The following is a 25,099-nucleotide window of genomic DNA, read 5'->3' on the forward strand; positions in this document are numbered from 1 at the left end:
CTTCTTTCCATTGCCCTCCTTAAAATCTACAGATAAGGCATCCACAGATACATTGGGAACTTTCTCACTCTCAAACAGACATGCAAAGCCCTTCCACCAGCTCAATCATATTTCTTTTTCAGAAATCATTATTTACAGTATTGTTCTATTAAAGGCCACACTGAGACTCTCCTGCTTGCTAAGACTTTTTTTAATTATTATGCTGTAAAGTCAGACCAGTTGTTTGAAAGGTGTAAGCAGACAGAAATGTAGTTTAACCTGATTTTCATCATTACTAAAGCATAAAAGTTCCACCTAACAGAAAAACAGTTTCTGGCTTCCATCCCCCTGTCCCTTAATCTCACTTCTGCTTTCTGGTTTTGTGGATGGGACCACAAAAGAAAGGTTCTAATCTTAATTAGCATTGTGCTGCCTGATTACTACCTCTAGCTATAAACATCTTCCCTACTATGGTAGCGGAAGCAGATCTTCTATTTCTATGATGACCTGCACTCAGAATAGAGCAGCTAAACCTTACGTGCAACTTCCTTATCTTCGTCTTGAGGCACTTACAGCCAAGAAGAGCGAGCTGGCTTTATGTGACTCGCTCTGCACGCCTGCAACAGAGAGCACCAGTAGTGGCCATGGCAGTGCCATTCCTTCTCTCTCCCATCCGGCTCCTCGCCCAGGCAGGCATTACCTGGACTAGTGCTCATCCACAATAGCAAGTGCACTATAGTGCTGCCTGCAGGACATGCAGTAAGGTCACCATAAGCCAAGGGAAACTAAAGCCAGCTGGAACAAAGAGTAATTCAGTGAGGGATATGCTTATATGGTTTAGTTCTCCAAAACGGGGAACTTCCCTTAAACTGATGGAAAGGGGAGGAGCAGGTGGTTGTTGCTGCAGGTTGGCAGGTGATACAACCGCAGAGCAAACCAGGCCCAGAAGGAATGCAGATGAGACCGTGTGGAATGCTCAGGTCCCTGGATGGCTTCTTGGAGCCAACAGGTCATGTATGATGTGGCCTAGGAGACTCTTCTGCTATGGACAAGTCACTCCTCTAACACAATGACAGCACAGAAAACTCAAGGAAAATTCAGCTCAGTTTTCTCCTCAAATCCACGCTAGCTTCACCTTTGGGTTGTTCAGTAGCCTAAGTTGATCCGGTATCTTTTTCTCCCACAGTTTCTTTAGTTTTTTTAAGATTATTACCAAACTAACAATATTGCAGAAATATATCCTCTCAGCCTCCTTAAGAGCTGCCTTTTACTAGTCTATCATCTCTATGTATTGGTTTTGTACTTCTGTAACATCACACATTTTCAATATATCTGCCCAAAATCTCTTCAACAAACTCTTGAGTGATTACACGGAAGAAAAGTAACTGCTTACAAGCACGATGTTTCTGCTTTATTTAATATGGTCTTACTTCAAACTTCTGCCTTTAAAAGTTGAGATACTGGAAGTTCAGGTAAAAGGAAGAGGAGAACCTTAGCTCGCTGCTGTAATCTTTACTATGACACACCTCACTTACTGTACATTACATGGTTGAACAGACAGTAGAAATTTTACTTCCCATTGATTACGAAACCAACATTTCCTCTCAACGTATTTTCAAACATTTATGTTCCAGAAGCCATAATAAATGCAAGTGTTTTGCCCTTCCTACTTCAGTTTAGGTAAGTGGGCTTTTTCTAGGGTCTCCCTTGGAGATAAAAGACATTTTTTCCTGCATTGATTACACAGACAAAAGTAAGTTATGACATGTGATGTAAGTACCTTTATTTAACTAAGTACAAATGGCATTTGGTGTGAAGTTGACAATCAGATTCTAAAAGAAGATAGGATACTATGATTGCCACAAACCCTACCTCAGGAGCACCCACAAGAACTCAGTTAAACAGCTGCTAAACAAAAACGTATGTACTAAAGCTGGACTTTCCTACACTCCCCAGGTAGGGAAAAGTTTTGCCCTTTTCTCACACCTCTTTTTTGAGAGCTGCAAAAGAGATGGACTGGGTATGGCCCACTGCTTCTCCCCCAGAGGTCCCCAAGAGAACAGAAGGTGCTCTCTTCCTTCCTCCTCCTGCCAGCCTTTTTGGGGATACGTCCTTCCTCACAACCAGCTCCTCTTGTATCCGGTTTTCTACATGCATTTGCCCTCTGTACCAATTGCAAATTTCATTCATGTAATGCAGAGACCCATTAATAATTTAAGATTAAAAAGGAACCTCAGGGCAGGAATATTCCATTTTTGCTCATGCGATAGATGTTACTTTGCTAGTACGTCAGCTCAAGTTATCTTTGTGCATGCTACGTTAATTCATTAAATTGCTTTTCAAACAAAGCACATTCAGAAAGCGCCTGGAGAATCTATAGGAGAGGAAAGTTTAATTTTTATGGCGAATGTGCCAGACCAATATCCAGAAGGAGAATTACGAACAGATTTGAGTTATGTCTGTCAAGTTTTCAAAGAGCCAGAATAAATCGTATGAAGAAGTCCTCTGAACGAACAAGTAGAAGTCCTACCTGGTGCAGTGTGCTGGGATATTTACACACTATTTACACCGCGTTCAACCAGAGAAACGACACATACACCTAACGGTATTTAGCGGCTCAGCAGCGTTGCAGCAGGACCGCCTCCACAGCCCCGCGAGCTGGCAGCGGTTTTAGCCGCACCGGCGGCGCCCGAGCGGGCCCGGCAGGTGCCGGCCGTGCCCTGGGGCAGGGGGCGGCGGCCCCGCTCAGCGGCCCGGGGGAGCCGGGGGCTGCGGTCCGGACCTGCCCTCGCAGGGGCTCAGCGCCGTCCCCACCCCGCGGTGCCACAGCCGCCCACCGCTCCTTCTGCCCCGGCAGCTTCCCGCCCGCCTCGGCTCCAGCGGAGCTCCCGCCCCGGCCGACCGCAGCCCCGCTGGCGTCACCCGCGTCCCGACGCCCCCGGCCCGGCCAGCGCCCCGGAGAGACTCGGGCAGAGTCCGGCAGCGGCGCCCGCCCGCCCCGCGGGGCCGCGCGTCTCACCTGAGCGCGGCGCGGGACCCGCCGAGGACTGGGTAGACGCGCCAGCCGCCGCCGCCGCCGCCCGCAGCGCTCTGCCCGTCGCGGCCCGCCTCCCCGGCGGCGCTCTGCTCTGCGGCGCGTCCCGCCCTGCCCTGCCCGGCCCTGCCCGGCCGGCGGGGAGCGGAGCGGCCGGCGCGCCCCAGCCAGCCAACCAGCCCCCCGGGGCGGGCTGCGCCGGGCCGTCACGTGAGCACGCTCGAGCACGCGGTGCCGTTACGGCCGTTACAGCCGCGCGCGGCGGCGGCGGGAAGCGGGGGCGGGGGGGGAGGAGGGGGCGGGGCGGTGCTGCGCTCTGTGGTGCCGCGCACCGCCCTTCAGGTGAGGTGCGACGTCTCCTGCCGGGCCGGAGCGGCTGTGGCAGCGCCCCCCGCCGGGCTCGGCGCCCCCTCGGGCCGTCCTTCCTGCCCGCGGGAGAAATCGCTTCCAGGAATTGAGGGGCTGCCGGCTCAGGAAATCCTGCGAGGCCCTGTGAGGGGAGCGGCCGTGCCGGCGGGGCCGGGCTGGGCTGGGCCGTCCCCGCAGCGAGGGGGTGCCCGGTCCCCCCTTCGCTGTGCCAAGCAAGGACACCCGTGCTCTGTGTAAGCACATGCGTTACAGAATGCTGAATCCGACTGCGGGATCAGGGTCTGTGTGCCTCTATAGAGCGTGCATGCTTCTGTGTTCAACATTTCTGTCAGCTGAGTAAAATCACACTGCACTGTTCACCACAGTTTCCCTACAAAGAATTTTCGTGCTGAATTGTTGCTAAAAAGCAACATTGAGTTTTGTTTTCCTGCCAGGATGCTTTCCCATTTACATTGCCCTCAGGGTGTCTGACCTCTGCATCAATAATACGCTGACAGAAGTCTTTAAAGAGAACAGTAGTGGGAAGTCATAAGTAATCCAGCACCGTACAGTATGTAAAAGGGTTGTAGAGCATATTGCTGAAATGCTTAAGTAAAGTTTGAGGAATGGCCCTGTAGCCAGGTATTACAGGGATTCTCTGTTTTCTGGATGTCTTGGACTCGATTTCCCACCCTGGGTCTTTCTGTTTGTGGGTTCAGGAGTTTGGAGGACTATGGAGGCCAGGCACTCAGCTTTGGTACACTTGCCAGTGCTTCATGTCACTCAGCAGCGACATTTAATGTTGGTTATGGCGAGTTTCTGACAACACAGCTCTTCCAGGCTAAAGAAACAGTGATACAGGGCCTAAAGACAGCAGGAGATGTCAAAATGCTGTCCTATTTGAGTGGCGGAGATCAGGCATCCTGTTTAGAACTAATGAACCTAGCCCCCAGATCATGAAAACCAGAACAAAAGTGGGGTTCGTTGAATTTTATTTCTTCTGATGATGATTTTTATTTCATATACTTTCCTGTGGAGTCACAAAGGCCTTGAGGTTTACTTGCTGTGTACTGTATCCATACTGTTGTATACGTGCATAGTGTGTCAATACATACCATATCAATATGCTGAACTGTGCAGCAGGGTGAATTAGCCGGTGTGGAACTCCATGCTGCTGTGGACAGACTGCCTTCAGCACATCAGTCATCACTTTAGAGTACTGTCAAGCATGGGCATACCCTCTGCCTTAACTTTGTAAAAGAAATGTGGGAGGATAATCACAGGATTCCAGGAGCTGGGCCTTTAAAATAAATGACACTTGGTATTGTGAGCCCCTCATTAAGGGAACAAAAAGAAGTGTTAACAACTTGGCTGAATTTTAAGATTTTGAATAAATCCTGAAAGAGAATGACCTTTGTCCCATGTGTGGTACCAAGGGCAAAGAAAGATTGCTGGGCCATAGTTACCCCTGAGGAACGGAAGGATTATTTTGTTTGGGAAGAGTTTATTCAGAGTTCTGGCAACTCGCATTTAAAGCCTCAATGAGGAAGCCTCCCCAGTGCTTCCACAGCATTTGCGTGCAGAAGCACATAGTTGTGCAATTTCAATTAGTACAAACAAACTGTCTAAATTCCTGTAACTTGTGCTGGAAACACACTATCATTTGCAAGGCGATTGGAGCAGACAGCTGAGCTCACAAGGTTATCATCTGCATCTGTGCAGGAGACAGCCTCAGACCTTGTATTGGCTAACATTTTCAGCTCTGCTAACTAAACCCACATGAGATAAAAGTCAACCCACGCAACAGGTTATATAGTTTGCTTTAAATCAGCTGCATTTTGTGAACATTGAGTGACTTGCTTCTATTTGATGTTTCCTTTAGTACTTCAAAATAAATTTAGGATGTGTGAAAGGTTCCTGACTGACAGTTTTGGAAATTGAACTCCCATGTTTAATCCCAGACAGGGTCCAGCACAAGGAAGCTTCTCGATGCTATCAGGGAAGAAACTTTGCTAGGCTGAGGATAGTCCCATTCAGTTACTTTCTCATGCCAGCAAAGGCAGGATTTCCTGTATCTTCGTTGCCCTGTAGTTACTGGGTCTAGGATATTTTTGTTACACAAAAACTATGCCTTGGATACTAAGACTGCGTGTTTAATTCAGAAAAAGCAAGTATTTGTATGTCATCTGCTTTTTAAAGTATGACTATTCTGTTTCATCCTTAAATTAGTTGGGCGGTAGTATAGAAAGCTAATGGTCTTTACAGCAACTTGCTCCGTTTTCATGAACTTTGATTTATTGTCCTTATTGATTTTTGCAAGCAAATTCTTTTTGCCTTTAAGACACAGCTTCTTTTTGTGCAAAATTGCAGGTGTTGAAGCTCTAAGCAGAGATGGAGAGTGTGATGTTATCCTTCAGAGTGCACATGGAATAGATGAAGAGAAGCTGTGTATGTTCTAGGTTTCCCAGAATGGATTCCAAAGCATTTTTTAAAAAATTTGCTGTTGAGAATAATTGTTGGCTGACAGTTGTTTAACTTTTGTGACAATATCTCTTGAAACTAGTCATAAGACAGACTGATACCAGTCATGATGTCAAGACTGTGATTACCTTGCTCCCCATTCACAGAAGGTACTGTGGCAACAAAAATATTTATGGTTGTGAGCCTTTTCATTGCTGCACCTGAGCTGCAGTTACATTATTCTTACTATAGTAGCTCCAGATGACTCATGTCTTCCATTATATATCTAAGTTCTTAAAGGATAATAGATTTGGGAGAGGTTTTTGTTCTCCAGAAAAGTGATGCAAAATACATTTTGTGATGGTTGGCGCATTTGTCCCCTTCAGTACCCACTAAACATACGCGACTAGACTGCCTGAACGTTCTGAAAGTCCTAGCGCCTGTTTTCAAACAGTGCCTCAAAGCATTAGGTGTCACTGACAGTTAATAGAATGTAGGCCTTTGTGCTGTGCTGGAATAGGGAGTGTTTGTGTACTCAGTTCAGCTAACTGCACTGTGGTGACAAGGGAGGTCATATGGGAGGTGGTAATGAGCAGGTCCCTGGCCTTTCCAGATAGGCCTGGAAGCCAGTGGCTTATTATGCTACAAATTATTGAGATGTTTTTAATATTTTCCCCTCCGTTGTCACGAATAGGTGTTTGTAATATTTTACTTGCTATTGTCTTAAGGTTATGGCTGTGGTCGCTGTAGCCCTTTACTGCCATGTTGGACAGGAACAGGCTTCAGATAGTGGCATTCCATGGCTCAGTATTCTATGACTCTGCCCACAGCCTCCAGCAGGCTGTGGCCACCTCTGGCTTACATTCCTATTCCCGGCCATTTGGTGTTAGGACAGGGGGAACTCCTGTTCTCCACATCTCTGTCTGGCAAAGATAGTACTGGCCTTATGGCTGCTTCTTTGTCCTAAGAGACATCAGAATCACAGCTACTGAGGGCTTTTAGAGCCTTTCTTAGAAGAAGGCCTTATTATGGCTTTAAGCTGTAATACAACAAATCATTCCAGAGTAGTGAGAGATTTTAGTTCTTTCCTATGAGGTTTTGGCAAGCCCACACCTAAAACACTGTACATAGTTTAGTGGGAGTTGTGAGCAGAGCAACAGCTGAAAAAAATGTTAGAAAGCTTCCTATAACCTTTTGCTGAAGGTTTACATCATCTTTATAGGCCGTTATAAAAATAATAGTCCAAACACTGAAGCAATCATCACTGTGATTGTACACCATGTAGTGTTTGTACTAGACAAATCTTTTATGTAAGGCTGGTGGAGGTTTGTCTGGGTGATGATTCTGGCTTGGACACTACATGAGAGAGAAAGGATTTCACTGACAGGTTGTTGTAACTGTGAAATATTTTAGCCTGAGCAGAAATAATAGTTAGGTTGTGGAAATGCCAAATCTATAATATGCAAAATTCGTGCAGAGGGAATCCATTCCTAATTTTGACAAACCTACCTGAATCTGCTATTGCTTTGGGGGCTCAGAAATAGTAGGAGTGAAATGACAGTAGGGTTCATGAGATCTATAGGTTCTAACAGAAAACCCTTTGTTAACTTTGCTTTGATGGACAGTTTCTGATCATCCAGCATCACTCAAAATGGTGTCCTAATACAGCTTCTTCTTTTTAAATAAAAAGGTTATAACCAGGTTGGACAAACCTGTGAAGAATACACTCCAAAGAACACTGGAAAGAGCAATAGTGCTATGGAAGGAGGATAGAGAAGTCAAACCTTTTCCCTCAATAATTTCCACAGTTTCATTAAACATAGTCAGGGAATACATTTAGCCACGTGCAGCTAGTCTTTCGGAAAACACAAAATTCAGCAAGGAAAGCTTATATGACTTTAAAATTAAACAAAATTGATCCAGGCAAAAAGGAATCATAATGTAGAATGTTAAACTGTCTGAAGCTTATCCATGCTCGTGTTCAGATGTAAAACTGAGGCAAAGCAATAACTGACCAAAATTCCTATCTTTTCCTTTTTCTACACTGTAACTACAGAGTTTAGCAATGGATTTGCTATGGGGAAGAAGGGACAAAGTCCCTCCGTTTGTGTGGGGCTGTGTGTTCCTGCAACATTTGGTAGAAGGACTGTGTCCATAGAGTCTTCCTCTGCCTAGCCTGAGTTGCAGAATTTAATCCCTGCTTGAAACAAGGTAGATTGCAATAATGCATAGTGTGTGTGGCTGTTTACTCTGCCAATACAGAGGATTTGCACCAATGTAGCTGCATTCCTAGCAAATCCTCTGTATAACAAATCAAGGCCTGAGATACTACCTAGACTTAGTCCTCAGCAACCTTTCACCGTAACCTTTCACCACACAGTGAATGTGAAATACGACCAAGCTAGAACAGCACAGTTTTACTCTACTTTGGAAAGCATAAGTGATCAGAGGTAACTAATGGAGAGCAGGACCATTGTGAGTTAAATGCTGTTTAGCTGAAAATGTACATTGCATTTAATCAAATTACTTGTTTGCAGGCACAAATTCTTCTGGTGACCAGCAGTTTCTGAGAAAAAAATACAATTTTATCTCCCTTCCTAGGTTTAGCACAATTCAAATGTCAAATTGTTTTGTGTGCCTTCCCTCCTGATCTTGAAGTCTGGAACCAGTGAGGAAGATAAGAATGAGCACACTATCTCCAGCCCTTACCATCTAGGACCAAACTCTTCTTGTGTAGTACGTGTGGGAGTCTCTCATAAGCATCACTCTCATGTAAGTACAATTTTTCTAGTGACTGTATCTGTTAGTTCAAATGCTCATTGCTGTAAAAGAACACTGGAGCACATACTAGAGCTGCCGTGCTTGCTCCCTCCCACCCCCCATTTATCCTGTTCATAAGTTAGAACAAGACATTAAGGATATGAACTATGACTTTGTTTCTAGCCTCACAAATACCGCTCACAGTACCAAAGGACTTTGGCCAAAACAAGCCAGTCTGTATAATTACAGGAAAAACAGTGCCTTCTGATATCTCAGATTCTGATGTGCGTGCAAAATTGGATGTACACATGTCTGAAATTGCAACCCTGGAAGTTTTGATGGTTCTCTGGTACAATATGTTACAGTAATTGTGTACAGTTGTTGAGTGTTTGAACCCTGTTTAAACATTCTTTTCCAGACCTGTTAATAAGCTACAGTCCATAAAAGCAAATTTAGTCATAAATATTACTTCTTCATGCTGTTTAATCTACTTAGTGTTTTCACTTCTTTATTCTGTCTCCCATTTATCAGCTAAAGTAAAATGTACGTGTTTATATAAAACTTCTCAACACAAATTTTTGCTTTCAGAAAGGCCCCAAACCAAACCTCAGGTTTGTGTACTACCTTCTGCCATGGGCTGTAAGCATTGAGGTTCCTCAGAAGCCAAACCCAACACAGCACAAAGCCATCTCTGAGAAGGCAGAGAACCTGAGTGTTGAGTAGGCCTTCTTTGCTGCATGTGCAGTTGGAATTTGCCATTAGCTTATAAGACCATAACAGAAGCTTTTGGTTGAGAAATCACATTGCAGTATATCACCAGGCTATGAGCAGTGGAGACCAGAGTTGCCTCACTGCAAATAAGACAGGTCTGCTACAATGGCAGTTTCAGCAAACAGTCCTTGTGTCTGGATTCAGATTCTGATGTCTTTGTTCTGGCAAGATGTTAAATCAGATGAATGCCTCTAAATGGTCTGGATTTTAATTGTTTGTGGAGCTGTAGAGCAAAGGAGGATCAAGAAGGAGGAGTTATGATTGTATGACAAAACATTTTCCAACAGGAGAAACATTGAAAATATATATACATTTAAATAAACCCATTGAAAAGATAAGAAAATTTGAAAATACGGAGAAAAAGAAAGGGAAAACTGTGCATTATTTTCAATTTTTCAGATTTACATCTTAATGGAAATAGTTAAATAAAGCCAAACTAGTATTTTATCTGTGGAGTATTGGAGCCCAAGTATTTGACTTGGGATGGAGGTCTGTATGTCTTGTCTCTATGCCATAGAAAGGTTGTTTTCTGAATACATAACTAGTGCCTGTAAACATTGCATACTGTACTTGTAGATTAAAAAAGAAAAAGAATGAAGAAATTTTCAGATAGAAAATTTTAGCAGCCTCTTGGGTTTTCTTACCAACTACTTACTCTTTTCAGACTGAGCATATGTCACTAAACTCAAGAAAGTTTTCCATTGTCCTTAATGAGATCAATCACTGTCAAAGCTCTGTCAGTGTTTCTAGGTATTGATTGCTGCTCAGCTAGAACTTTCAGGAAACACCAGAGTGTTTGAAGAATAGTAGTCTGAAATATTGCAGGAAAATTCAGATGCTTGGAAATCTGAGAAAGGTGCAGACCAGTTGGTGTAGGCAATGTTGTTACTTGTCATTTGACTACAAGCTCTTAAGCAGTAGTCACTTGCACTAGAGTAAACTTTCAACAGTTTGTAAAAAGTTAATATGCATGTTCATAAATACTTAATATTTTGATTCAGCCATTATTTTTATAATTATTGATAATACTTTTTTGTTCATTACATGCTTAAAACAGGTATTAATTATTAAATGAACTTTTGAATATTATATTTGTATTTCTATATAGTTCAGAAACTATGAACTATTTTGGTTTTCTTTTAAAGATACTACAAATTCAGTGATAAATTTCTGTGATATTTTTGCCTCTTCAATTATAGTTATTATGAAGACCACCTTTAATTTCTCTATTCCTTGCCCAGTAGACCCCTAAGCACAAGTGTTGCCATTTAACTGACATTTAACTGACGATAGGATTATTTCCTAATGTCTCACCAGCCTGTATTTTGAAAACTTCTTGACAACTTCAAAAAAAACTTCTTGACAGTATTTGCATCTTCTGAAAATGCAGAACAACATTTGTGATGTGACTCACTATTTGTACCCTGGAACTTGTCAGTGGTTAGGGTTAATACAATCCACTAGCACTAAAAAGGATCAATGGATGCGTTTCTCCACACAAGTATGCACCATTTTATTCAGTTGGGACTGTACACGTATCTACTAGCCAATACACAGAAGATACAGGGGAAACTGAAGAATTAAATCTCGCCACAAATACTGAAACAGCAAAATAATAATAGAATCACAGAATAGTTTGGGTTGGAAGGGAACTTTAAATGTCATCTAGTCCAATCCCCCCTGCCATGAGCAGGGACATCTTCAGCTAGATCAGGTTGCTCAGAGCCCCATCCAGCCTGCTCTTGAACGTTTCCAGGGATGGGGCATCTACCGCCTCTCTGGGAAACCTGTTCCAGTGTTTCACCACACTCATTGTAAAAAAATTCTTCCTTATATCTAGTCTAAATCTACCCTCTTTTAGTTTAAAACCATTACCCCTTGTCCTATCGCTACAGGCCCTACTAAAAAGCCTGTCCCTATCTTTCTTATAAGCCCCCTCTAAGTATTGGCAGGCCACATTAAGGTCTGCTTGGAGCCTTCTCTTCTCCAGGCTGAACAATCTGAACTCTCTGTCTTTCCTCATAGGAGAGGTGTTCCATCCCTCTGATATTTTTTGTGGTTCTCCTCTGGACCTGCTCCAACAGGACCATATCTTTGCTCTACTGAGGACTCCAAAAGAAGAGTCCTGCTGGTTTAGATGACAGCAAATAGAGTTGCTAAGAGAAGTTGTAACAAGTTATCTGCATAACCCTCAGTTATTCCCGGTTTCCGTAAAGGAAACTTCTGAGACACAAGGCCAGAGGGGTTTTAAGGCTGTCAGTGGATCTTAATCAGACTCCCAGCTTCAGGGAGGAAGGGCCTGGCAACCCCGATACTACAATCACCAGCAAAGCCTACAGGGCACAAGATTCAGTTCTATCAAAAGGGATTTGAACTCACAGTAGTGTAGCAACTTGCACTTTCCCTACCTAGTACAGACTAGCACTTCTTATTTTAAGACTACTCATTAGCAGATCATAGACCATGCTACTGGTAGCAAATTAGTTGCAAGGACCTACCCTAGCAAGTCATAGATAGGAAATCAATGTCAGCACTTCTACTATAGAACCCTGAATCTGTTTTAGTTCTTTGAAAGATAACATGGCAATCTGTCCTGTCATCTGCTTTATCACATCACTTGCACTGTTACATATTGTGGTTCCCAAGAACAGAAAATACAGTGGAAAAACTTGACAAAGTCCATAGTTAAAAGACAGGTTATTTTTAAATTTTGGGTTTGTTTTCTGGAAAATATATGACTTTTTAATTTCTTAGGCTGAAGTTATCTCTGAGGTAAAAAAACCTGTAGCCTCAGTGACATGATTGGCTTTCTGAATTATTTGGCAAGGGCATTTGTATTTTGGTATTAATCTGGGCCATTAGAAAAAGAACTAGAAGTAGCTTGTGATTGGCCACTTTGAAATTGATTAATAAAGCACATGCATTCATCTGAAAACATTTTAGTTCTTAGGCTGTATTTCTGAGCTTTCAAGCACTCTTGTTAATTATTCATTGATAATTGATCCTGCTGGGAATTAAAAGCAAAGAGCACTGCTAACAGGATAGTAAGAATAATATGAATCCATATCTAGTCTTTAGTGGCAGAATGAGGCAATGAAAGTGAAAAAGCCCATGGCACAAACTGGTGGAAATCTGAGAAATTCTGCATCATGCGGATTTTGTATCTGGAATGAGTATCTTTGATAAACTCAATGTTTTCAGTAGTTGCTGTATCACATGCCTGGAGAACAGAGCTGCAGTTTTTGCAACTAGGCTATCAGGAAAGGAAGTAAGTGAGCACTTTGGTGGATCTGCCAGGGCACCTTGTCTAGTTTATGTCTCTAGAATTACAAATAGTTCTGCGAGTAGTAGAGCTGAGGAAGATCCAATTTCAGGTTTGCATCTTCTGGGGAAATGATGGTGTCTGCACCATGACCAAAACTTTCCCCACAGTTGGGATATTCATTGGCAGAAATTGGCTAGATACTAGGATGGGACCGGGTGTGTGCATATAAAGAAAGTGTCATGCCATAAGTGTGATTGTATTTTAAGGAGTTCTTGTCTTACTAGATTGGTCCATAAAATATGCTGTGTCTTACTTCTCTGCTGTGTGGTGGATTGAGGCTTCTGAGCTAAAGCCCATTTAGGGTTTTTTTGTCCCCTGGTATAATGCAGCAGCAGCCTGCCAAGTAGTTTAGGTATCAACAAGGGTATTGCCATAAACTCAAATTGCCATTGGCTCATATGCTGTCTTGTGCTGATGTGGTTACACTGCTTTTGGTTCTGGAGAAGCATAGGCTTTCTGGGTATGTGTGGTGCTGATCTCCTGTCCATGTTCTGTGGGAATAACTGGCCCATGTTTAGGGCCTTTATTTCTGCTGATGCACAATTACAGGCATTGTCTTAGCCCTAACAGATTTAGCAGGACAGCTTCCTTAGGGAAAGATTTACCAATATGAGTAAATGAAATACATTGGGTTTGTAAGAATTCATACCCAGACTTTACAAATGAGGTGTGATAAAGTCACTGTGGGTTGAAGGTAAAATAAAGTGTGTCACAAATAGAGACTTTGCTGTTTAGCAATGCCTGCATATATGCAACATTTCAGTTCACTTCATTTTAATCCCTGTACTTACTTTGCTGCCTCACTGTTCACTTTTCCCTACCTGCAAATCGTAGCGTGACTGTTTGAAGAAGGCCATGTGTCTCAGAGTGTGTGGGTGAATGGAAGGTTAAACATTTTAACTTGCATTCAGGTGACTCTTGTGCAATCAATCCCAGTGATATGATACTCAGTCAAAAGAGTTGACAGTCAGGGAGAAGAAAAGGGAGGAGGAAGGTGAAGGGGAGGCTTATGAATATGTCTTCCAATGTTGCATTAAAAAAAAAGAAAAAAAAAAGACCTGAGCTTTTATTCCTGGCTGCAGCTGAGTTCCTAGCAGGCATGAGGGTGTGCTGAGTGCTTGCCCAAGTCTTCAGGAACACAAGGGAAAGAGAACCTCTCTGTTCTCATTCTTCCCATAGTGGCAGGCAGGTGGGGAGAGCCAGGACCTTGGCTGTACCCTATAAAATAGTGACTGTTTCCTTGCATGGTCATAGAAGGGCCAGATACATATGCTTTATGCATTTTAACAAGAAAAAAAATCAGGTCCTGCATTTTTCTGCAGTAAAATGGTGAAAGGTGTCAAAGATTTTGATGGTCATAAATACACAAGGCAGTCAAAGATGTTGATAAGGGTGATTTAGAGACACTTTCTAGCATGGAGCTCAGGGTTTAATGGGCCAGTTCTAGCAATAGTATCCACACATTGCACAGTAGCTAGAAGAAATTCATTTAAACCTTAAACTGAGGAGCAGAGAATGTCTTTGCACTGTTTTCTAGTTCCTATTTCAGCAAAGTGCTCTCAGCATATTGTTAGCCACTTAATGGCTTGCACAAAGTTCAAATTCTTGCCATCATGATTGGAATTATTTTTTTTTGTTTATTTTGTATATGATGTTCCTGAGAAACACTCAGTCAAGTGCACTTCTAATTACAGGTTCATCCACAAACCACATTTTTTGGCTCACTATCGAGGTTTTCTTGTGGTGCTGGAACATCGATTTTCCTGAAATGACTGGGTTTCACCCATTTCTGTTCTTTCCAGCTACCCTTAATGTAAAATTGGGAAGCAATATCCCTTTTTGTAGTCTGGTACATCCCAGGCATATAGGTGAATGCCAATTTCTGTTATCTTGGAATTAGTGATATTAGTCAGTGATACTCAAAGTCTTGAATGTCTAGACTATTTCATATGATAAAAAAGTGTCTGTTAGGGGGCAGGAATTATGTGTCGTGCCATTATATAGAAGAAACCTAGGTATAAATTCTTTCTTTTGGTTATCTGGGATATATGATGGTTTTGCAACCTGGCAGTCACACATTAAAAACAATGTGGTATAAAGGAGCAGATCTAATAGTTTTGCACAACTAACGTTTACAAATATATACCTGATTGGAAAAAAAAAAAAAAATCTGAGGGGGAGGAGGTAGTGGAGGATGTTAATAGAAGAGGCATGGGACATGAAACTTCATGTCTCCATAGGCCTTTGGAGGGATTCCAAGAGTGATTTTAGAATCTGAGGAGAGGTGGGACACAGAGGCAGCGAGGCAGCTGTGGCTAGCAATGCATTCCTAAGCAGTTCTGTAGTTCTGTACAAAGAGTAAGAGATACAAAAAGAAAGGCACAGAGGCAAAGAGATGTATAACCTGGTACATTATCCCCTTAAAAGTGAAGGATAGCCTGTGCTGTGCTTTGCTTTCTAGCTTACTGCAGCAGAGAGTGCAGAGAGTGCACCTGCCTGAGCACTTTTGCCATCACACCTGACAGACAGTTACTGAGAGAACAGTTGGGCTCCAGGGTCATTGCACACCAGGCGCTGGGGAAATGTAAATACAGTTTATCTTAGAAAGACATTAGAGGTGGTTTGCACCCACAACCTACCCTGCCCCTCCTCACCCTCCAATAACCCAACCACATACCGTATAGCACCGTATAGGTCTAGTGACATCTGCTTGAGTTGCTGCTATATCATTATTCTAAGGCAGCTGTCTATTCCAATGGACATAACAAGGGAGAGAATTTCCTCTAAATACAGAAGCTTCCAGCCACTAGTAAAGGTATCTTATGTAGAATTTAATTTAGGATTTCATAGCCATGAGTTTCCTTACAGCTGCCTCTTCCCGTACAATCATTAAAACATATGTTTTGCAGATGCTGGCAGGGTTTTCAACTGCCTAATGCAAAATGGGAAAAGGACATTTGCTCTTAATATAAACAACCTTTCTTCTTGGAATAAAACACTTTTCCCAAAATTTACTAGCTCATTGCTTTTAGTGGCACTCATACTGCCTTCTTTCTGAAAACTGTGGAACACCTGTCCTTTGAAAACCCAGTGACTTCAAGATGTCTCAAATGTGACATCCCAGAATGAAGGCACTCTGCAGAATCCGGGATATTATCTTCACTCAGCCCAAGTGACCCTACATTACACCATGGGGAATTTCCTTATCATGGTTTTCTGGTTAAGTCTTAAATCTCTCTCAGGCAGAGCTGTTCTTATTGTTTGGTTCCATATTAAAATACTAAACCATGTTAGCCAAACCAAAGGCAGTGTTCATGAATCCAGAATGAACATGGCAAACTGACTCCATAAGCTTGAAATTACATTCTAAATCCAGTTTTCCCCAAATGGTACTCTATAAAACAGCATGTAATTTCCTTACAGGTTTCGTACTTTGTGATCCTGGGCAGAAATAATGTTACCTGAAAGAACCTACTTCAGAATAACAAGGAAAGGCACTCTTGCAATAATAGGTCAGGAAACACTTGTGGCTGCAGGGATCTCTTATCAGCCTTATTTTTTCTCAGTGTTATTAATCTGGATAAGCTAATTAAATATCTTAGATGCACTGGAGCTATACAGAACACAAATATGTCTTGTACCTTTAGTAGCCTTACCTAGTTCCTCACTTGCTTAATTACTGACACTAAAGTACAATCCTTTAGATTTAGGAAGACCATTTTTATGCAAAATAGGGAATTACTTTGAGCCCAGGAGCGGAATGAGTGAAATACATTCCTAATCAAATAAACTATGGTCTTTGGGATCCATTGGGAATAGGAATGTCAGACTGAGAATAAGATAACTTATACTTTCCTTGAGATTAAGGTCTTATATTTAATTCTGTTGGGACTTAAGAAGACCACCTTCTATCTCTGTGACAGGGAAGAGGCCATTTGAAAGAAGAACTCTGACTGTGGTCATATAGTTTTCCTCCACTACTAAGCCTGGATGTGTGATCCCTTGATATTGATACAATCACTCATTCCTGGCTGTGATTCTTAGGGTTTATCCTATATGCCTGGCTCTGTCAGTCTTCGTATATGTACATACATGTTCTATGTATGCCTGTATGCAATATCCTGCTGTATTCATTTGTGGTTCCACTACATTCACTGTTATGTAGAAATGGACATACTGTAAGATCACAACTACATTACGCCTTTAAGGGAAACAATATGGAAAGACGTAGGTCAGTGAACAGGCAGTGGAAAATTGAGCTAAATTATCATATCAGAATTTGGGTTTTGTGAGATATAGCATGTAGCTGCAGATGGCAACTTTAGCCAAAAAAAATACATTTAAAGTAATTATGTAAAGGAAAAATAGATCCACACACAGAGAATCAGTTGCTTCCTGGAAAAAAAGCCACCAGCAGTGCCACACTTTTCATGTGCAGATTTTTATCACTGTATTCTGGTTGTACAGATGTGCCATAAATCATTCCTGAAGACCTCACCTACTATGATTAGAATCAACTGAGTATAAAGGAGAACTGGTTATTTGGCAACTTGCATAAACATTCCAGCAGGGTAGTCCACAGTCTGACTGAGGCTGGTGAAATCTCCACTGTGTGGCTGCAGAGCTGTGGCCATCTTAATGTGAAGCTGGTCACTAGCACACGTAATCGTAGCCTTGGCCTTTGGGATCTGTACCAGCAGAGTGCACATTGCCTTCTCCTATCTGTGCCTCTTGCAATAAAAGAGGCCCATTGGAGGAGATGGTGAAAGAAGCTACTCTGGCAGCTCCATGACCTCTGAGAATTTCCTCTGTACAACAAAGATCACTCACATAGTCAAATTCAGCAGACTTAAGGATGCTTTGAGCATCCCAGAGAACAAACTGATCAGTGACCCAGTTCTTCCATTCCATTTGTTTGCTTTACTGAGCCACAATTTCTGATGTGAAGGGAATCCCTGAGGTCTGATAAATTTGGTGTGAAAAGAGATGTTTGAATTAAGCACTTTATGGATGAAGAGGGCACAACAGCTCAAAACAACTATGGCTATTTGTGCTTCCATTAAAAAACTGCGCTAATAATATTTGGAGTCCGCCTGCAGGTTTTGAACGGAAAGATCTCCTTTCTCTGCTGTACTGTAACATTTAATATATAATATATAGTAGGCATACAATGCATTGCTGATACTGTTGTGTGTAAATCACCTTTTGTATGCACAGATAAATAAAGGAAGTTCCTACTCCCACCAGGCTTGTAATTCAGAGTGTCCGAAAACCAAAAGCAAAAAAGATACGCAGGCCCATGAGTAGAAAGTAGCTGTAGGTGTGTCCTCCACACATGGGATGGGATTTCAGAATTTTTCGTTTTTTCAGATGAGGTGAATGACAAAGCTTTGCACTTGCATTACTGATGACCATATTTACTGAACAGTACATTTACTATATTGATTTCTGATGGCAAATATTTGTGTCTCGTTATCATACTCCCCAAGTGTGGCTCATTCTCCCTTAGTTCATCAACAACCCTCCATTTAAAAGGCCCCCTGAAAACCTCTGACATAACTGCTGCGCTTAGGAAATTTTTCTTTTCTTTTCTCTACCTCTGTGCTGTTCCCTAACACTTACCCACTGAGTTCAGATACTGCTGATATGCTTAGGAAGTAGCTACAGCTTTATAAGTATTACTGTGAACTACTAATTTTAATGAAATCCTCAATCATTCAAATGCATTAGCAACCTTATGTATATAAGATTAAATTAGTCCCAGTTTTTTGAAAATAAGTCATAAAAGATGAAAGTCTAGTGAGGTCATTCACACATATAAAGTGAACGTGATCATGATCATGCACAACCCCAGCTTCATCAGAAGTTCATTGTTCTGCCATCAAAAGCTATGAATATATCCATAGTAATTTTCTGCAGCAAGCACTAAGACAGACACCAGTTTGAAAAAAAAAAAATTGGCTCAAAGGCTCATTCTGCATCTTGGGAATGTAAGAGATTGCATAATTCTGCAGGTTTCTGATGATTACACTTAACATTTGGAAACCCAAAACTTAAAGGTTAATTCCAAGTTATTAACGAATCACAAATGCATATTGTTGTCAGGTTTCCCTGGATATTGCTTATGGCTTCCTCTGATTCTTCAGGACTTACTCATGGATGACTTATAACTCACATTGGAACGAATACCATGTACAGTAAATTATGTAAGAAGATTACATGAAGTGCCTCTCCCATGATGTAACTTACATTAAATTGTTAATCATAAACCTAGGCCTTCTCAGCTTTGAATAGCATATACAGCTGTTTTACAAACATTGTCAGAGGAGTCTGGTGAAGTTGCTCTGTTCTTACTGATATTTGTTGAAAGCCATACTTTGCACATAAACCAAGGAGAGCAAAACCTTGCTTCAAAAATAAAAGCTTTGTGTATGGGAAGGATGCTGAATTTTCAAAAACTATTTTAGCAAGGACATGTTTTCATTTGGTCTCTTCTGGACACATGGCAAAACAGAAATCATTTGCTACAGCTTAGTGCTGTGTTGAGTTATTCTCTGACAAGATTTGTTTGCTATGTCAGTTTTAAAAGCAGTTTATAAACCAGTCATGTAGAGCGAAACCAGAAAGCTAAAACATTCTTAAACATTCATTGCGAAACACGTTTTTTTTCCCTTGAAATCCTCTGTCCTTTTTCTTAGCTTTACTAACACAAACTTTTACTATAATGATGACTGGAAAAGAGAAGTAATCTTTTAAGCTGAAATTGCGCATGTCAGCCGGAGTGCACTGTTCCCATAATGCTAATAATCATAAGCCATCTATAAAACAATACTATGTTTCCCTGCATGCAGTATGCTAACTAGCTTGCAGTTTCACTGGTTTTAGCCTAGCTTAGATTCTCCAGTGATTTTGATCTTCAAATAATGCCCATTTCATTCCAAGAGGTGTGTTTATCACATCTATTTGGGTTTTTTGCATCTTTTTTCTGCTCTTTTGACGTTCTTGTCCTACTGTAGGTAACTGTTTTACCATGTTTATGGAAGGCAAATGAACAAACTGTGTGCTGTTACAAACTACCATGCATGTTACAATAGATTGTACAGTACCTTACAATATAGGCAATCATGAGAAATACATAGGAGTGGTCTGGATCAGTTCCTAACAAGCTGTATGTGCCAATGTGAACCTCATTAGATAGTAACCTTTTCTGTATTTAATACTATCATGACCAAAAATCTTTTTTTCCACTTAGATTCAGTGCTTATGCAAAAAATTTTCAGATACGTTTAAAGTAGTTTAAAATCTTTCAGGCATTTCTGTGCAGATCTGTACATACTGGTTCACCCTCACTGATATACGTGTTTGGGCTTCTCCAAAGCCAGCAATATTTTTTTTTTTCATGCTTGTCAGGAAAGGAACAGGTTTAATTGCAAAAGAATAGCACAGTGTACCCCATTTATGCACAGTGGCTGTGCATGCTTTCTGCCATTGTCAGGCGAGGAGCAAGGTTTCATTATGCATCATGTTAAATCTGTACAGTAGGCTGAGTGGAGGGCTAATAGGACGCACTGTTAAAGAAAGGCTTATATTGTGATACAGTGTTACAGCCTCATAAGACAAGAAGTCATATTGAATGTAGAGGGAAAAAAAAGACAAGACAAATAAAATAATGTTTAGTTAAATCTGTGGACTCCAGGTATTGGGTCTTGCCAGTGAAAATGAAATTAAGTGCAAAACAGTTACACTTTTGGGTTTTTTGATACCCATGACCATGACCAAACTGTTTCCATCGCACAGAATTACACTGAAGTAAATGAGTGTCATGTGTCTTGGTGACTGGCATAACACCTTAAGAAGGGAAGAGCAGAATTCCATTTTGCAATATACTGATTCTTTATTTGTGACTATTGTGCCAGCTTTGAGTTACAAAATAAGCAAAGTTGTGAACCCACCCCTACAGAGTCTATACCGTGTAGGGGCCAGGTTCTGCAGTCCAGATGCTTTGAGAGGTTGCAGGTCAAAATTCTTTGCTACTGTGAATTTTCTAAAATGTCACTTCACTTTCCACAGCAGGTCCTCCCAAGCTGTACTGTTTATCCCGTATGACTAGAGGAATTCGTTTGAAGTAGTCCATGGACAAAATCTTTCTGACTGTATTTCTTTGAAGGAGGCTGTCAATAGCTCATGGAGCAGTAGATTCTTCATGAAGGACCACATCAGCTTCTGTGCTTTGCAAGGCCTGGTAGAGAGCTTGGAATTCTTGTCTCTGCATTCAGGATGAGGGTATGGGGAGCTGGGATAAACCACCTCCTCCTCCTCTGTGCTCACATAGCCTGGCAGAGAGTTGAGCACAGTTCTCTTTCTATGCTGGCGGTACCCAACCTGCTAAATTCAGAAATCAAGGATTTTAGAGAGTAATTAAAAACTCTTGTGCAATAAATATGTTTTAAGAATCCATTAGCAAGGGGAGCAGCTTCCACAAGTTTTCTATCAACAATTAACTATGGTTGAAACTTGCTATTTCTCCTTTCTGTCTGCTGCTGGGTATTGTCTTCTTTGTTAGCACACCCTTACCTGTCAGTCACTTGCCCAGGAGTCAGGCAGTGCTGAATCAGACCTTAGCTTGCAAGTCCATGTCTGGAGTTGTCCTCTGTGTCCCAGCCCACTTTGGCTGGCACTGGCACATTTTGCCTGGGGCTGCTGGTGGCTGAACTCTGTACTTGATGACATGGTAGAAGGAGGCTTAAAATATTGTATTAGGTGCAAAAGTCAATGTGTCACTGTTGATGCCTGTAATTACCTTACGTCAGTGTAGTGGTATGGCATGCCACACTGTTTTCCTCCACTGCAGGCCATATATAGTCTGTTACACTTTGATCTGCTCAGCAAAACAGAATGGATTCCTTTTGTCTGTAAACAGGAGCTGGGTGAAAGGAAAGGGTAATGGAGCCTGAAGGTATGTGATGGATTGGCACTAGCTTTGAATATATTTGCTGACAAGATAACAACCTGCCTGTGTATTGCCAATGTCAGTTTGGTCTGTACTTGTTACTGCTTCCAGAGCGCAGTCGTGGTCTAGACCAATCTGCTCCGATTTCACCTTGGGAGATGTGATTCTGGAAGGAAAATGTGGCCTGGCTAAACTGGTGTGGTGTGCCTTCCTGTGACCTTCTCATCACATGAGTTATTTCAAATAAGACTCCCGTTGCTCTTGGCAAAAAAGGCATATTCTTTGACGGGTAGCTTGCATGTCCTGTTACTTTCAAACATGGGTCTTCACATTCAAAGAGTTCCAACTGTGAAAAATGGAGCTGTTTTGTACCATTCTTCAGATGCAAAGCTGACTTAAAATGAGTGTTTGGAGGCATATGAAAGGCTTGTACTGCAATTGAATGTGTCTGAGCATCAAGGAGGATCAACTAATTTAGAATAAATACTTGCATTTTTAAATATCTTATTGTTGAGCTGGGGCAAGTGTGCATGAAGCTTGAAAGATAGCATCATCTCATCCTGTTGCATCCTACATTTTCTAAGGAAGCGTTCATGGTTCACATCTGCTCTATTTACTGTCTGTTAGATTTACTGCATTCTTATCATATACTAGAAAGGAAACTTATCTTTGGACAAACATGTTGTTTTAAAATGGGTTTATAATTCCAGGGCCTTCAAACACTTATGTTGCAATGAATAAAAGCAGATTTTCCTGATTAATTTTGCAGGGCAGAAATGGTTGTTACATGGCTCATGCTGTATAAAATGATATAGAGCTGTTCTCTCTCTGACTATTAAATCACACACTTAGTAACAAGTATAGATTGTGAATGTGAAATTCATAACTCTTACAGTACAGTCTAAAGTGTGAGACATATTAAAATTCTTAGCATACCAAAGGGTGTGAACTAGATTTGAAAATCTAATAATGGTTTTTAACACCTCTTTTAAAATGAAGTAGATGCAGAATAATCTAATCAAGATGTATGTCCAAAGTAAGGCATGAAATCTATTTACTGAACCCAATTTTCTGCATTCAGGAACTGCACATTCATGAAGCTCTCAAATAAAGCAATGTACAATGCAGGTTTCTTCCTCTTAATGGGCTGAAAAAATGTGAGATAGTTAAGATTCAGACAGTATGCAAATGCTGTGTTTTCGCAAAATCCTGCTTTAAAAATAAATGGTGAAAGCAATTGCAAGTGCAAAGACAAACGTGCCATCTCATGTGCTGTTAATTCAAATGGAGTCAGCTGATTATGAGTAATTATAAACATGCTTTTGATTGTGGTGGAGAGCCAGGCCTCATGAAGACTTTGTGTGGCTTTGTGAGTGCAAAGTGTTTGAAACCACTTTTAGTGACAGTGAGACTGCTGCAGAACACAAACAGAAATCATGTTCTGCCCCTGTGAAAATAAATGCATCCCTTGGGTTTAACATAAGTTTATTTTGACCCTAGTTAAAGTAGATTGAAACAAGGCAAACTCTTTCCTTGGCATCCAAGTAGGGAATGCTGGGAAGAAAGGCAGGCTTAAGCATAGAAGTGGTAGGGAGAAAAGGCCTCCTTTTGCCTTAGCAGAAAAAAAGGAGTTACCTTCATTACTTTCTGCCATTTTCTCTGTCTCATCTTTACATTGTTAACCTGATAATCTTTTAATGTTACATAGTTCACCGTTTTTCCTGTTGCTGAAATTTTTCTCATTTAATTTTAGTGGCTTCTAGTTAGACATCTATAGCAGGATTCAGATGCCTAAACAAAGACATATAGTGCCATTTCAGATGTCCTACAGTATTATGTGAGATGGCCTGCATTTTTTAAGATACTGACATAGGGCTGGCAGGTATGACACAGGACTTGAGGCTAATCTTTACTCTTCTGGAGCAGCAGTGGTTATGCTAGGGCATCTCACATGGGACTAGACACATACATTCAGTCTTTAGCCGAAACAAATTCTCATGGCTCCTTGTGCGGTCATAGAGAGGATGGCTCTTTCACAGGATGGTTGTGCCTGCCTGTCTTAGGCATCTAGACAAGTCAGTCATGCCCTCAAAGTATTTGTCTCTTCTACCAGGGAGCCCAGGTAACAATGTAAGTTTAGGATTCTGATTTGTTAGTTATGTGAAGTTAGTTATGGTAAATCTTGTCCTCTGTTAACAAAAAAATATGAAAATTATGGGCTTTTAATATACAGAGTTTGATTTAACAGTGTTGCTGAGATTTGTCACTTGTAGATGAACTTTGGGAAGTCCTGAGGATGAAGCTAGCTAAAACTCATGTGACTTAAAGGTACAACTGAAAATCTGAATTATAATTTTTTTCATAGAAATAATTGGTATTTAAAGAAATACAGAAAAAACTTTTATTTGTTTAATCAACCAGGCAAACTTTACTCCACAGTGTTACTGGAAGATATATATATGTATCTTTTCATATTAAGCCATTCCTTTCAGTTTTAAACTGCCTTGTTAACTGTCACCTGTCTAAAGTAGAATTGTTGTGTGATGGTTTGTGGATAAAAATGAAGCATGGTCTGTGAGAGCTAACATTCTATTATCTTTTATTAGACCTGCTACTCTAGCAGGAGAAAACAGAAGAGCATTTAGCAGACACCCCAATCCTTCAGGTTCTGCAAGCTTCTCTGTTTTCTTCCATTATTTCAGTGCAGCTATTAAAAGATACTACTCCCCTTACAAGACTAGCCTCATTTATTACTGTCTTAAGGAATGCAAATCTATTAATAGTGGAAATGAGGTAAAGAGGTCAGAATTGTGAACAGAACACAAGAGAGAACCTTTAGAGTTGTCCCTGTCTCACTTCAGTTAGACTCAAAACACAGCAGTGCAGTTCAGCGTGATACAGTTTCCAGTCCTGTTTGAATGCCAACAGCACAGTTCTGAAGTTTGGCCAAGTTATTCAGCACAAAGCCCCAAGAAAGAGAAGAGAACTATTTATGTCACTGCCATATATCCGGACAGATTTACACAGGATACAGGGTGAACACACACATCCCATACCAGAGAACAGTCCCTGCACTATCTTATGGTGCAAGTGGAGACCTGTGGAGTGCAAGCATAATAAAGTTCAAAACTGGAACTTTCCCAATTATACAAATGTAACTCCTTTCTTAATTTTATAGTACCTTTGTTTCCCCTTGTAAGTATTCAGGCGTTATTACTAATACAGAACCCCTCATAGCAGTTTTAGGAGATTCTGGAAGTTTGAAACAAATAAGAGTGGAAGAAAATATATTTCTTGGCTTTGAATTTAAAAACATGATAGGGACCCCTTTTAAAATAAATTTTATAGGAAATAAGTGACCAGATTTTGGGTTACACCTGCCCCTAAATAATTTGCCATTGAAGAGACTGAAAGGGTTACCTGGTGTGGCTTACTCTACAACACTGAAAAAAGCCTGTACAAGGCCATCTGT

General features: G+C 41.3%; 1 protein-coding gene across 2 annotated transcripts in view; it reads right to left on the reverse strand.

The window, feature by feature from the left end:
* RHOBTB1 (Rho related BTB domain containing 1) overlaps positions 1-3,137 on the reverse strand; it is a 54,487-nt gene extending 51,350 nt beyond the window's left edge. Inside the window, exon 1 of one of the 2 annotated variants that reach the window (XM_037399995.1) lies at positions 2,999-3,137. The gene's annotated coding sequence lies outside the window, so the exon portion shown is untranslated. The remainder of the gene's footprint in view (positions 1-2,998) is intronic. The other variant, XM_037399996.1, reaches the window with a different exon arrangement.
* Positions 3,138-25,099: the final 21,962 nt, after the last annotated feature.

Source organism: Falco rusticolus, chromosome 9 (assembly GCF_015220075.1).
Source record: "Falco rusticolus isolate bFalRus1 chromosome 9, bFalRus1.pri, whole genome shotgun sequence".
Taxonomy (NCBI): domain Eukaryota; kingdom Metazoa; phylum Chordata; class Aves; order Falconiformes; family Falconidae; genus Falco; species Falco rusticolus.